This window comes from Nicotiana tabacum, chromosome 13 (assembly GCF_000715075.1).
Source record: "Nicotiana tabacum cultivar K326 chromosome 13, ASM71507v2, whole genome shotgun sequence".
NCBI classification, from domain to species: domain Eukaryota; kingdom Viridiplantae; phylum Streptophyta; class Magnoliopsida; order Solanales; family Solanaceae; genus Nicotiana; species Nicotiana tabacum.
Genome location: NC_134092.1, coordinates 48,557,718 through 48,573,531, shown reverse-complemented (window position 1 = coordinate 48,573,531; position 15,814 = coordinate 48,557,718). Strand labels below are relative to the sequence as shown.

Below are 15,814 nucleotides of genomic sequence, written 5' to 3'. Positions count from 1 at the left end.
AGATTCAATCTTAATGATAGAACAAAGTTGCACGATAGAGAAAGAAAGAAAGTGAAGTTTCCTAAAGCCTTATAGCCTCTAGAAGATAAGTACAGACGTCTCCGTACCGATCTTCAAGATTCTAGTAAGCTTGCTCATGACTCATGAGACCTATGAAACCTAGGGCTTTGATACCAACTTGTCACGATACAAAATCCCAACCAATTAGGGTTGTGATGGTGCCTAATACCGCTTGCTAGGCAAGAAAATACACAATAGAAAAAACGAAAAAACTGCAATTTACGACTAACATCAACATAATAATATGATGTAAAAGCAACTCCAAAGTATACATGGATAGTCTAAGATCAACACTAACATTCAACCATCCCAAGACGTGGAGTCAAAAGTACATGAGCTACTAGAGTTTACTAAATACATTATTTTGAAAGAAATACAATACTCTCTGGAAAGTAGAAATGGTACAATAGAAATAGGAAGATGACTATAAAGCTTGCGAACGGAATGCAGCTCTACCTCGAGTCATCTATGTGGTATCCGCTAAGCACCTCTTGGGACTTCACCAGTACCGATGTATGAATCGACACACAAGAAGTGCAGAAGTGTAGTAAGAGTACAACTGACCCAACGTACTCCGTAATTGTCGAGCCTAACCTCAATGAGGTAGTAACGAGGCTAAGACAAGACTCCTACAACTAAACCTGAGTAGTTATAATATCAAGAAATGCGAGATGACAAGTACAAAGTATAAAGCAGGATAATAACGTGTGAGAAAGACAATAAGTACATAAGTAAAGGAAGATAAAATGAGATAGTAAAGGAAGGTATCACTAAGTGAACAACAACTCATGCTTTTTCAACAACTCTGACAATCTTTCAAAAGTAAATTACGAAACCACAAAGCCAAGTCAACAATCCGAATAACAAAGAAAGGAACAACGAAACAACAAAAGAAACCAATCACTCTACGTCACAAGCACGGCAATACCCTTCGTCCATTTCACTCTTACTCACCAAGTATCACATAAAACACAATACCAAGAAAGGTGGGAAGCATAAACAACATCAAATGTAACATTTGAACATAACTCTCCATATGAGAATTAACCAACACTTTTGCACCAACAACCAATTAAAAATTCAATGATCTCAACGCTCAATATCTCAATAAGATCAACATAGGAAACAACATGAACACGAGAAATCAAAGAGTTTTACAATTTATCTAACGCATGGAAGACATAATACACAAAGTAACATAGCACAATTAAGGCTAGTTCTACCCGCATGCTTATCTCATGGCCAATGCATATACACTCGTCACCTTGTATATACGACGGCCACAACACATAGATCACATAGCAAATAGACTTAATTACACCCTAATTCCCTCAATCAATGTTGACCAAGAAACTTACCTCTTTATAGGGCAAGATCAATAATCCAACATGACCTTCCCTTTGGAACAAGCCTTCAAACCACCCGAATTTAGTCAATTATTACTCAAATAAGTCAAACAAGCTTTAAAAACTACCCTTGTACAAAAAAGGTTCAATCTTAACATAATTAGAAAAGTCAACAAAAAGTAAACTAGATCCCACGTGGTTGAAATCCAAAATTAAGACCAAATCCAGATTACACATTCATCCCTGAGCCCGAATGTGTGATTTGTTTCAAAATTCAACCTTAATTTGAGGTCTAAATCTCAATGAAGGTGGGTATGTGGATCATCAGATGATATTTCCTATGGCTTCGCGCCAATTGGGGGAGTCTACTATCGACGGTCAGATTGCATGGTCATGTGTTATATCAGTTTTTGTATGAGTTATATTTGTGGTATTGAAGGATTCCCTGAAATTGTATATGGCTAAGGGTCAGATATTTGCATGGGATAATGCTGCGACTTGCAATATTTCTGTATCATTGTAAATTCTACATTTCAGTATCAGAAAAGTTGGAAAAACAGCTTCAGATACACAAAATTTCTCTTCAAAGTGGGTACCTCGGTTACGGTATTATTGGGTGCTTCAGAGAAAATACAGTGGTCTATGGGCTTTCGAACGACGTGGTTTGTGCTAGGATCTCCTGCAGTGGAATTTGGTTTAAGATAATTGTGTACCAACAAGGGGATGTATTAACATAAAGACAAGACGAGGAGGATTCAAAGAAATGGGTCAGTTAGGTGATGTTGGGTCAGCATAGCAATAAAGGTAATTGGTTCTTTTGGTGTGGTAATGCTTTACCAATATTTTGTGGCAGTACTCTTGGGTTTGACGGCTTACGTGACTTGGTTGAGTTAGGGAAATTCAGTTCAGGTGGCTCTTGGAGTGTTGCATGGTTGACTGCGCCTTGATTATGGTCTTCTATTTGTTATATATGGTGATCTCTATTTCTCCATGGCTATGGTCATGTGCTTCGCGTGTTTGTTGTTGATATGCATACGGTTGTTGATTGCAAGCCTCATAGCTCGACGTATTCCATATGGACTGGTGCCTGGATTCGGTCACGTATAGCAACAGGGTTATGTTGGGATATGATCCTTGAGCGTATCCAGTATGTTTGTTTCTCTTTATGTGATGGTTTTGTAGTATTACGCTTGGTGATGGTATCTGTTGAGCTAGCGAGGTGGTTCTTTCATTTCATTCCCTTTCCATTATTGGGTATATATGAGCTAGTGTTCATTGGTGCACCGATTACATGGTGTGTGACTCTAAATAGGATTAGTGTGCCATGTTGGTAGAGCAGTTTGTACTAGATATAGTGAGGTTATTTGACCTGGAATAAATGTCATTGGATTTGGTTAAGGTATGTTTGGAAGAATAACGTCACTAGTCAACTTAGATTTCGGCTAAGGTTCTTGTCGGGCAAGAAAGCTCCATGACTTGATTATGTGATGGCTCGTTATGAGTTTATGTGATGGCTCGTTATGAGTTTATGCATGTTTCTTTCATCATTGGCAGTGTACGAAGATTTGGAACAAAGTTTTCATTGATATTTGAGCAGCTATTGTGGTTGGGAGCTATTGCTATGTGTATATGGGTTATGTGAAATATCATGTGATTATACTTGGGATATGGTTATGGCATGATGTAGCTTGATTCAGACTTATACAACGTATAGATGTGAGAATCGGGTATTATAATGAATTTTGGAAGTTGGAGACTAGGTTCTAAGGGGTGTGAGCTAAGCTTGAGGTAAAGATCTTTAGTTAGATTATGTTGCCAGACTTATATAGGTTGAGGTGATGTGGGATCACTAATGGGTATGTGTATGGCAAGTTTATACAGCGATTTGATGGCTTTGGAATGACTCTTGGCACGTTCGAGGACGAATGGGGAGAATATAATGACCAGACTAGTCGTTTTGAGCTTTAGCATTCCATTCGGTGGTTTGAGACTTTGAGTAGCTTCATATTATGTATTATGACTTGCGTGTATGGTTGGTTTTGGTTTTCGAGTGGTTCGGGATTGATTTGGAAGAATGATTCTCGTTTTAGAAGCTTTAAGTTGAAAGAGTTGACCAAGGTTTGACTTTTGAGTAAACATACTCGGAATCGGGTTTTGATTTTTCCGATAGGTTCATATGATGATTTTAGACTTGTACGTATGTTCAAATTTGGTTTTGGAGGTTCCTAGAAGAATTCGACACTATTTGTCGAAAGTTGGCAATTTGAGAAACGTAAGAGTTCATAAGTTTGACCAAGAGTTGACTTTGATTTTATTGGACTCCAATTGGTGTTCCGATACTTTGGATAGGTATATATAGTTGAATTGAACTTGTGTGCAAATTTTGAAAGTAATCCGAAGTGTTTAAGTGTGATTCGGACACTCTTTTAAAAGAATGAAGATTTAACAACTCAAGAGAAATTCTATTCGGTTTGAGCCTCGATTCTTTGTTGTGATATTCTCATGGGTGTTTTGAGGCTTTGGATAAGTTTGGATGATGTATTTGTACTTGCTGATATGATTGGATGGGGTCCCGAGGGGCTCGGATGTGTTTTAGATCATTGGTTGAGAAACTAGTTAAGGATTTGAAGTTTGACCATGGTCAATATCGGGTCAACATGACCTCTTTTCGGTGTTTTGAGTGAGCGAGCAAGTTCGCAACGTGCTTTATGATTGCAATGCATATATACGATTTGTGCCAAGGAGGTTTCGAATGAGTTATGGGTGCTAAAACGAAGATTTCTTATTGCTGGTTTTTTTTTTCTGGTGTAAGTAATTACGAAAATGCCATTTATGTCCCAGAAAATTTTAGATTTCTTTTAAAACTTCAAAACATTATATTTCCCTCATTTTAAGGCCAAATTGGGTGATTCAATAGGCTATCTTGGGTGTAATCTCGCAAGGATCATATTTGGCTTATCAAATGTGGATTTAGGGATCATCTAGGACCTGATTCGAGCTGGAACAACTACTGTATTTTTTTCTTCTTTCAAAATTTAGTTATTTTTTCTCACAAGATTTTGGAGCTCGGTTTTGGGCGATTTTGGAGGGGATTTTACTACTTGGATTGGGGTAAGTATTTTTTACTCCGATTTTTTATTATTTCATCATTCCAACCCCGTTTTCAGTGTTTGATTAAGTATTTGAATTGGAGAAATTGAGGATTTTAGTAAAAACTCTCTAAAATATAAATTGATAGTTTGAAGGCCGATTTGAGGTTGGAATTGAATGATTTTGGTACGGTTGGACTCATATCGAAATGGTTGTTTGAAATTTATGGGTTTTGTCGGATTCTGAGGTGCGAGCCAGGGTTGACTTTTTGGATTGACTTTTAGATTATAGTTAAAGATCAAATCTTTATTATCCGAGATTGTTTCCTATGGCTTTTATTTATAATATTAAGTTATTTTGGATAGATTCGAGCCGTCAAGAGTTAGATTTGCGTGGAAAGGGCTTACTAGTGGATTGACTTAACTTGTTTGAGGTCAGTATCTTGCCTAACTTTGTGTGGGGGAACTACCCCTTAGTATTGGGTTTGATTATACTATTTGAATTATGTGGAAAGCATGTACATAAGATGACGAGTGTGTACACGGGCTTATATATGAACAACTGACCGGTTTGGACTCTTAGGTTACTTGTAAGCATTTAATTGAAGTTGTTATTATTTGTTCTATCTTTTGTCGTCAAGTTTACTCTTACATGCTTTAATTGAAGTTATTAATATAGGTCCTAGTTTCCATTGTCGAGGTTTCCCTTTTATGCATTTGTTTGTAGTTGTTGTTACATGCTATTCTCTCCATTGTTGAGCTATTCTCATGTATTTAGTTGTAGTTATTATTCTATTCTATCTCTTTCATTGTTAAGCTTATGTTATGTACCTTAATTGGAAGTTGTCATTTCATGAGAATACCTTCATTGTTGAGTTATTGAGGTTGTAGTTATGAAAGCTATTAACACTTTATGGTTGAAGTTGTTGATTATTGGGATATCTTTCCTTGTTGAGTTGTTTCCCATTCATTTTGTTATTTTTGAGATTCTTGTACATATTGTGGTTGAGCCATGGCCTATGTGTTGTGGTAACATTGGTATTGTTGATTTTGGAAATGTTGTGGCATATAGGCACGTGTGGTGCGAGTTGATTATTGTGATGTGATATTGATGTACATGTGGCAGTATAAGGATAGGGGTCGATGTGCATGTGGAAATATAAGGTGGGATGGTTCTTGTCAGAAGGAGAGACTATGAATTATTGATTCGGCAGATGGTTATGAGTTTCTACACGTCTTTTTCATCGTGGAAGTATTGCGAGATTTGTAATAGGATTTATATGTGTCGTGAGATGTATTGCGGGCACCGGATTCGTGAAATTACAACTATTGTGGTCAGAGGATGTTATCATGGGCAATCGACTTATGTGGTACATGGTGTGATTTCAGCATAGGTGTATGATCATGTTTTGGTACAGTGTGTGGTGATGGGTACGGTGTTCTTGTGTTAGAATCAGGCCTTGTAAAGAAATTCGGAAGTTGGAACTTGGTTCTTAAGCTTGTTAGCTAAGGTTATAGGGAGGATTTTCAGTCTGGCTCGAGCTAATGTGTTCAACTTGATTGTGGTGGCACGGGTAGGTGCACGAAGTGTTAAACAGAGATTTTGGACAATTCCGGAGAAGTCCTTAGCACGTTCGAGGATGAAAGTACGTTTAAGTGGGGGAGAATGTAACGACCCGACCAGTCGTTTTGAGATTTAGTGCGTCATTTGGCAGTTTGAGGCCTTGAGTAGCTTCACTTCGGGTATTATGACTTGTACGTGTGGTCAGAATTGAATTTCGGGAGTTCAAAGTTGATTTGGAAAGAAAATTCTAAATTTGGAAGCTTTAAGTTGAGAGAGTTCACTAAGGTTTGACTTTTGAGTAAACGACCTCGAAATCGGGACTCGAAGGTTCCAATAGGTTCGTATGATGATTTCGGACATGTACATATGTTCGGGTTGAGTATCAGGTTGCCCGGGAGCATTTCGGCGCTTATTATGGAAAGTTAGCATTTTGAAGGTTTTAGAATTTTCTTAGTTTGGTTTGAGGTGGACTTTGGTCTTATCGATGTCCGTTTGGGGTTCCGAGCCTTGAAATAGGTTTATATCGTAATTTATGACTTGTCCATAAGTTTGGCGTCATTCCAAAATATTTAAGTATGAATCGGATGCGTTCGTCGAAGTTTGAAGTTCTAAAATTTATTAACCTTGAATTGGGATGCGATTCGTGATTTTAGCATTGTTTGATGTAATTTGAAGGCTCGATTAAGTTCGTATTGTATTTTGGGGCATGTTGGTATATTTGGTAAAGGTTCCGAGGGCCTCGAGTAAATTTCGGATGGTTAACGGATTGATTTTTGGACTTAAGAAATACTGAAGCTGGGCAGCAGCTGGTGTGCTCGCTTATGCGATGTCTTGGTCGCAGAAGCGACATCGCAGAAGTGAGGTCGAGATCACAGAAGCAAAATGGGAAGGGACAAGGCAGTGGTCGCAGGTGCGAAGAAATTCCCGCACCTGCGGAATCGAAAAAGCGAGAAATGAAGACGCAGAAGCGGCTGGTCCGCAGATGCGCGATTGGCCATCGCAGAAGCGCCTACGTAGAAGCGAAAATGCTTCCGCAGATGCGCATTTTGGCTCGCAAAATCGAGGCCGCAGATGCACAAATAGGTCCGTAGAAGCGGAAACTGGGCAGAACATAAGGGGATCGAACTTGGTCATTTCGTCATTTTTGTTTGAGATTTTGGGAGCTCAATTTTTCGACGATTTTGAGGAGTTTTCATCATGTAACACAAGGTAAGTAATTTTTCACTTGTTGTGAGCTAAATGTAAGGTTTAAATGTGTATTTAAGGAGGAAAATTTAGGAAAATTGTGGAATTTTGGTAGAAAATCTAGAATTGATAATTTTGGATTTTGACCACGATTTTGGAAATAGAATTAAGAATAAATTATATATATGAGTTAGTAATGTTATGGATAAGGTTTATCTTCGAAAATGTTTGAAATCCGGGCACGTGGGCCCGAGAGTTTACTTTATTGACTTTTCGAGCGGAGTTGGAAATTGTCTAAATTGATAAATTATGGATATTAGAGTATATTTTGATTGATTTGCACCTTGTTTGACTAGTTTTGCATCGACAGGCATCGGTTTAAGGTGTTAGAGAGGCTTTGGAGACGGTTATGGAGCTTCGGAGCGAGGTAAGTCTCCTGTCTAACCTTGTAAGGGGGAAACTACCCCTAGGTGATATTTATTGTTATGTGCAACTAGTTGTGGGTGCTACGTACGCACGAGGTGACGAGAGTACGTACATAACTAAAGCATGTTCATGTCCGGGGAGACTTAGGATCTTATTTTGCAGTATTTGAATTATTTAAACTCATGTTGTTGGCTTTATTGATTGAAGTTATAAATGAATTGATTTAGAAATAAATATATGTATACTAGGCCAAGCCTTAACAGTTTGAGTTGTGGGCGAGTTATTTGAGAAACGGTAAAGATTATATTTATTTTGTACCCATGTACGGTATTGTAAATACGTGTCTCGTAATTCGATAACTTCCTTGCTTTTCTTGTGGAGCGGGCCGAATGCCTCGGCAGTATATAAATGCATCTATGGTTCGTGCTGCACGACTCTCGGCAGTGTACACATTATTCCGAATCGGGCCGAACGACCTCGACAATATCGTGCGTTATATCGTTACTAGCCCGAATATTCACGAGCTAATCTTTCCACTGACGCCCGTCATTTTATGGTATTTCTTATTTATTTGGTATTGACACTTGGCATGTTCTGAGATATTAAGGAAGAATACAAGATTGAAAAAATTTATGCTTTAAAGGGAATAAATTGGAAAATTATGAGATTACAAATTTACTTCACTATAGCTGTACACTTCATATCTGCTATGAAATATCCTATTATTTATTTGGACCTCTAGTAAGTGTCGATGTCGACCCCTCGTCACTATTTCTCTGGGATTAGGCTAGATACTTACTGGGTACACGTTGATTTACGTACTCATGCTGCACTTCTGCACTAAATGTACAGGATCTGACAGGTTCATTGATGAACACCTTGGCGCGTAGGCGCACCTGTTGAGGAGACTTTATGTGAGCTGCATTCCAGGCTACGCATCGCAGTCCACCGAGTCTCCATTATACTATTTATTTTATTCTGTCTTATTACATTCGGGACAGATGTTGTATTATTATTATATTCCTTAAAAAATACTCATGCACTTGTGACATCAGGTTTTGGGGGTTCTTACGGGTTGTTCGTTATTGTAATTGTGTAAATATTATCACTTACTCTGTAAAAATCTATTTCATACGATTTAATTAGTAAAAATTAGGACTTTAAAGTACTAGAATGAGTAATTAAATTGATCAATCACTATTAACTTATCTAACGGCGGTGTTAGGCGCCATCACGACCTTTAGCGGATTTTGGGTCATGACATATTTGATCATGAGAACATTCTTTAAAGGAAAACTAGGAAATTATCGTTTTCACATATGGTATTGTAGGTTTCTTAGTTTGTATTATAGAATTATAATAGATTAGTATTCATAGTTGTTATTATTCATAGGTATTTTTGAATGCAATTGAACAAAGTCTCCGTTTTTTAAGTTAAACTCCTAGTTCACGCGCTGCAAACCCTGAGAAAATATTGCTTCTTTTTAGTAATTTGAAGTCAATTATGAACATGCCACTTTGAATTCTATATATATAGAATCTTGATCATTAAATCAACACAAAGAAAAATAAGGAAAAGAGGCTCTAAATTAGTTTCCATCCACGTCAGAACTCAGGACTCCTATTCCTATGGTTTTGTTGGCAACTTTGTTAAGTGTTTAATAATAAATAAAATTGAATTAATTTTTTTAAGAAATATATTTGTTGTTAAATACTATCTCCGAATTTTAGCTGCAAATAAAATTCTATTATGATTGTAAAAATGCATATGTCTATAAAGAATTCCAGCGATGGGCGGAAAAAAAAACACCTTAAGACCATGCTCAATAATTTTCTCTTTTGAGATTGTATTCTTTTTAAATTATACAATCTATTATAACTTACGTAGACTGTGGTTTGCACATAGTTAATAGATCCTTCCATAGATTTGGTTGATTCATGGCACAATAATTCATGCCATAAATTGTATTACTTCGTACTACTAAAGGCAAAGAAAGATTTTTAATCTTTAGAGGTCTATTTGCATACATATCTTTACTTGTACATATTTATTGATATGTATACATACATGTGTAATGCATAAGGCCAATTAGTGAAAGTTGATTGTCAAAATTTTCTTCAAAATATTTACCATGTATTATTCCTCTACATATGAGCAATAATCTTAACATAAATTTATGTATAAACAGAGTTATCACTGTCAAGGATAATATTAATTTTCGTATGTCCCTACTAGAGAAGATTAATTTAATTTCCTCCACTCTCTTTTCTCTCATACTACAGAGACGCGTGCCAGCATTTTTACTTAAAGAAATATGGGAACATGGTCTCTCGTGTTTTCTTATAGATCTTCAAGGCGTCACTATACATTATTTTCTTTTAATCGTATAAGTCAAGGTATTACTGTACTTTTTTTTAATCGTATAATTAAAACTTGAAAGACTTGTCTTAGCCTTTTAATTAGATTGATAGTATTTTTCCTTTCATTTCAGTTGAATATTTTAAGTGCATAATAAAATTTTCTAACATATCAAAAATAGATTACACAATATGTAGAGTTAGCAAGTTGCTATATTCGTTATTAATATCTATAAATCTTTATTTTTAACGAAAGTAGTGCTATAACTTTTTAGAAAGAAAACAAAAAGCTATGCGGAGGTGTTTCGAGTATTTAGTTTTTGATAAGTAGTTCATTATATTTTTTGTGCAGCTTTGTAAAGAATAGAACACCATAGTGACAATCTCAAAGGTAAGCCTCATAAATTTTCTTCGAGTTGAATTTTGTCATAGCATGTGAACTTATTTCTTTAACTGCTTTTGAGATTCTAAAGTTTGCATAATATGACATGACTTCGGCTTTCAGACTTTTAATCGCTATGCAATACTAATTTACTTTTGGATAATGTCAGTTATTATGAGGAAATTCTAGGACAAAATTGTTAACTGTAAGAATCATGCAATTTCATAGATGAGACTTTTATGTAATTACTGTAGTATAAATATTGTATAACTAATTTAACTAAATACGTCATTTTGAAGATATTGAATTCATCTACTGTGTCAATAATAATAACAATATATATATATATATATATATATATATATATATATATATATATATATAATGTATGAACTTGATGCACACGTGCAATGCACGTACACTAAAACTAGTACTATATTAAAAGCACGAAGGCCATTAGTAAAATGTCGTTCGCCTTTTTTACCCTTATAAAATAGGGTTCGCACTACACAAAATAGTAATTCAATTAATTGCCTAATACTTAGGAATAGTCATTTATTATTTTTTTAATACTTAAAAATAATCATTTAATTATTTTTCTAAAATTTAGAAATAGTCATTAAATTAATTTCCTAATATATCGAATTATACAAAGTTTTGCCACTTTGTATTCCTTTTAGGTTTAGACTGTATTAATTAGTTGATATTCTTTTCTATGCTAAATAAAAACATTGTTATTCTATTGGGTATTTAAAAATCAAGTATATTAATTTATAAAGTAAATGTGGTTGATAGTCTAAGAAGAGTAACCTTCTGCCAACGATTAATATATTGTACGAATTATAAAGAAATTTTTGTATTGTTAATGTTTGTTCTAAATCCTTCTAAATTATATAAACACATACATGTGCAACATATATTAGAGTTCTAAATCTTTCATTATGGACACTACTCACTAGACAAAATAGTTGTTTATTATTTTTTAATATTTAAGAATAGTAATTTAATTATTTTTCAAACAGTTAAGATTCTAAACCTTTTTATTTGAAAAATGTACGAATACCTAATTTTAAAATTTTAAAATCAAATATGATTTTACTTTTATAAATCCTAATAAACATTGAAAAATTTCTCGAGGTCGGCGGCTTATTATGTCTTCTCGGGGTTTTCCATCAACATTGTTTGGTGTAGATCAGTATTGAAAAATTATTAGTTTCTTTTTTTCTTTTCGTGCTTTCTTACAAAAAATATATGAAATCTGGCTCCAAATAATATATCAATTTAAAGCAAGGTATTGGGCAGAAAAATATTTTTTGACTATTCTTTTCTCTTTCTTCATCTTTTTATTTTCATATGGCCAAATACTAGCAATTTTAATTCTTTTCATTTATTAAAAATTACTTTATCAACAAATATAGACGTTAAGCAAAATATAAAATATCAAATAACATATTCGCCTAATAAAAAAATAATATAATTATAACATCAACAGGCGTAATATGTCCTAGAATTTAACATCATTACAAAAAGCTAAGAAAACGTATTTATCACAAGATGATGAGAATTTTAGCTTTTGAAAAAGTTAATTAGTGTGGGTTGAAAGCATTATCCTTGGAAATCATATTTTTGCTAATTTTTATTTGTCACAAATATCTTTTAAATATACTATTTATATTATTTTAAATTTTTTATTTTTATTAACATGGGTACACGCGCAATGCGCATATGTTAAGACTAATATTGTTTAAGTGTAGAATTTTTTAAAAGTCAAAAGGATTAATGAAGTCATATATTAGAATCTAGATTTATATAGAATAGGATAAGCAAATCAATGTAATGATGTCAAGTGTCATAATAAAAATTCAACAAGTGTTAAATTTTAGGACAAAATTAGTTAGGTTAGCTCCCACAAATTTGAAGATTTAAAAATTATTTATAAAACAAAATACATAAAGAAATTAACTACCTAAAATTAACTACTCAAACATGGGTGAGTGTTGGTTTAGGTTAGTTAATTTCATTATTACTACTAATAATAACCCTTCCTTCCTCTCTTTCGAGCTCACAAAGGCAAGCGGCGTCCCATTTGTAATAGTTAATAGAAATAAATTATTATAAAATGGCTGAAAATAGAGTATTAGGCCATCTATATATTATTAAAAGCCAAAGAAAAATGTACCACATTAAGTCAAGTGACAACCTAGAAAAAAATCACATGGCATAAATAGTTAATAATTAGTTATTGGTTATTGATTTTGAATTAAAATATCGATGAAATAATAAAATAAAATATTTTATAATAAGAAACGAAATTTTCAAAAAAAATTGTCCATTTCAAAATTTTAAAAAAAATTGTCCATTTCAAAATTAAAAAAAACCTTTCCATCACAAAATTTTAAAAAGTGTAGATTTTTAGGACAAAGCTTCGACAAAGCTGGAGTTTTAAAATTATTTTAAAATAAAAGATGAAAACTAAAAAATAAATTAATTCAAATTGGGGAGTAGTTTTAAGTTGGAGTTTTAAAATTATTTAAAAAAAATAAAAATTAAATCAATGTGATGATGCAAGTGTAACAAAAAATATTTAATAATTGCCATATTTTAGGACAAACCTCCTATAAATGGGAGATTCAAAAAATATTTAAAAAGAACAAAAAAAGACATGAAAAAATTAACTACTCAAACATAGGTGAGTGTTGACTTAAGTTAGTTAATTTCATTGTTTCTTTTGCTTAAATCATTTTCCTTTTTTATAAATAAAAAGTGCATTTATTCATTAAAGTTTAGACAATATTATTGAGAACAATAAAATAAAATTTAAAACAAATATATATATATATATATATATATATATATATATATATATATATATATATATATATATATATATATAATAGGAGAGGCAAATAAATATTATGATACCAAGTTTAAGAACAAAAATTTAATAAGTGTCACGTTTTAGGACAAATCTCCTATAAATTTGGACATTCAAAATTTATTTTAAAATAAACTTTTAAAAAAAAATTAATAAATAAATTAACTACTCAAACATGCACTACAAGAAAAAGACTTATTAGGGACCAATATTTAGCGACAAATTTTTTATATGGTACCTAAAAGTGTACTTATAGGGATAAATTTTTATTTTGGTATCTAATACCCAATTTTATTTTCTAAATACACTAGCAGGCTTATTCTGGTCTATATAAAATTTAATATATGGTCTCTAATAGTCAATTTTAGCGGGATAGGAGCGGGAATCTGAAAGTAAAGTAAAAAAAACCCTCCAAAAATATATTTTCACTGTGAAATCCCGCTAGAAATTCACTTTCACCCTAAAATCTCCCCCAAAAAATCACTTTCACGCTACAATCCCAGCAACTTCAATTCTCTTCAAAGTTCACAAAGGTTGCAAAATTCATCGGTCAGACCTCAGAAGCTTGCAAGATTCATCACTCCGAACTTTGGCGTCAAAATTCTAATCTCTCTCCGAGGGACTTTACACAAACTCTACTATTGGATTATCTGCCTAATCAAGAGTAAGTTTAATTTCTTTCTCTTTTATCTGTTTCGTTTCCTTTTTTCTTCTTCTTGCATTTTTTTTTATTGAGCCAGAAATCGTAAATCGGGTTTTGTAATTTTCTGCTTCTTTAGTTGTTTTCTGCAATTGGGTTGTTTAGAGTACTGATAGTTATTGTGTGAGCGATAAAAGTGAGAGTATTGGTTTAAAGATGGGGCTCGTAGGTCAAGGAGGAGAAATTTGAGTTTTTCTTGTAGTGTTTCGTCTCTGCGATAGTTTTCTCCTTTGCGATTTGCATTATACAATTCTTCCGGGGACTTGCTTGAAGGGTCATGAGTTTGGCTCCCAGTAGGGTCGCTGCTAGCAGCAACCCTACGTTAAAAAATTTTGTTATCCCCTAATTCCATCGCTATGGGCATATTCAATAAATAAAACCTGCAATTTAAAGAAAAAGATGGAGACTTTAGTTGGAATTCAAATGATTTGAGATAAAATCTAGCAAAAATGGACTGAATCACATTGCAGAATTTAATGATAAAAAAATTTATATGTACACGCACTATGGGAAAGGGATGATAAGACGATCTACTAGTTCAGAAAAAGAGATGAATGGTGGTACTAGAAAAAAGAAAAGGAGAACCTGTGGTTTTGGTGGAAAGATTGATCGATAACTGCATCAAGAAAGATCCTTCACATTGCCCTGGTATGGATGAGATTGTCCAATCTCTTTCAACAATTATGACAGCCACATACTCTTGGGAAATGACATTTAGCATTTCAGTATCACTGCGTAGATTTTCCTAGATCAACTGAATGTAAGGTTTTCTTTTGTTTTTTGTTTTTCCTCCTCCCACGTCTCTCAACGAGTACGATTTGCCATGTTATTACTTTATTTATGGATTTTGAAGAGTTATTGCACCATTTACCCTACATAAATATCAGTTTAACATTTCAATCAAGCCACCTTGTTTTCTCTTGTTATGTTCTTTCTTGCACTGTGTAATGCATGTAGTCCTCCTCATGTTCTAGAGATATTGCAGGGATAAATAGGTCCTGGTCCAGTAAGGCAGTTCCTTTTGCTTTAAACTAACAAACTAGCGCGACGTCATATATAATAAAGGTCTTGCTAACTGATAAACCCCTCAAACAAAATAGCAAAAAGGACTAAACTTGCCTTAAAACATGGATGTAGGAAGCAACTTGCTGGCTTTCCTTGCAGTGGCAATGTATCACTGGCTCTGTCTTTTGTTTTTTGCATCTCATATTGTTGGTAGCTATACAACTCGTGAACACAATAGAGCAACCTGGTTGTCAAGCCATCGTGTGTTGTGTTGAAGCCGTGGATTCAGTAAAACATCCATCAAGTATAAAGAAATGATAACTACTTAAAGGAATATACCTGTTTGTACGTTCCACTGATGCCACAACAATGGACTAGTCTAGCCGTATGAAAACCATTTATTAATAAGATCATCTTTGGGTTCTAAAATTCGTAGATGAAGAACCATAAGGTATATGAAGACCTTTTGCACATGATGATGGCATAGGTACGGGGTCAACCTGTGGAAAAAGTGGAAACACTGACAATAGCTTTCAAATCCAATGAGTAAATAAATATCTAGGAACACAATGAAGGCAAGGCCGGCTGCCTAGTTGTTTTATTTTTTAAACTTTATTTTATCTTATGTAAAGACCAAAAGGCTAGTGGTATTATTTTATTCATATTATTATTATTATTATTATTATTATTAGTAGAAAGCGAGCACCCATGGAAATTTAGGTACCGTAATTAATACATATTCGAGCCTCTTGTAATAATGGATCTATGGGTGGTATATTAAGTTATGATCATTTTGGACTGAGACGGTCTTAAATGGCATGGGA

General features: G+C 33.8%; 1 protein-coding gene across 3 annotated transcripts in view; it reads left to right on the top strand.

Annotated features, from left to right (window-relative positions):
• Positions 1-13,664: 13,664 nt before the first annotated feature.
• Positions 13,665-15,814, top strand: part of LOC107805567 (uncharacterized) — a 31,356-nt gene continuing 29,206 nt past the window's right edge. For all 3 annotated transcript variants that reach the window (XR_012698003.1, XM_075227968.1, XM_016633362.2), the window contains exon 1: positions 13,665-13,949. The gene's annotated coding sequence lies outside the window, so the exon portion shown is untranslated. The remainder of the gene's footprint in view (positions 13,950-15,814) is intronic.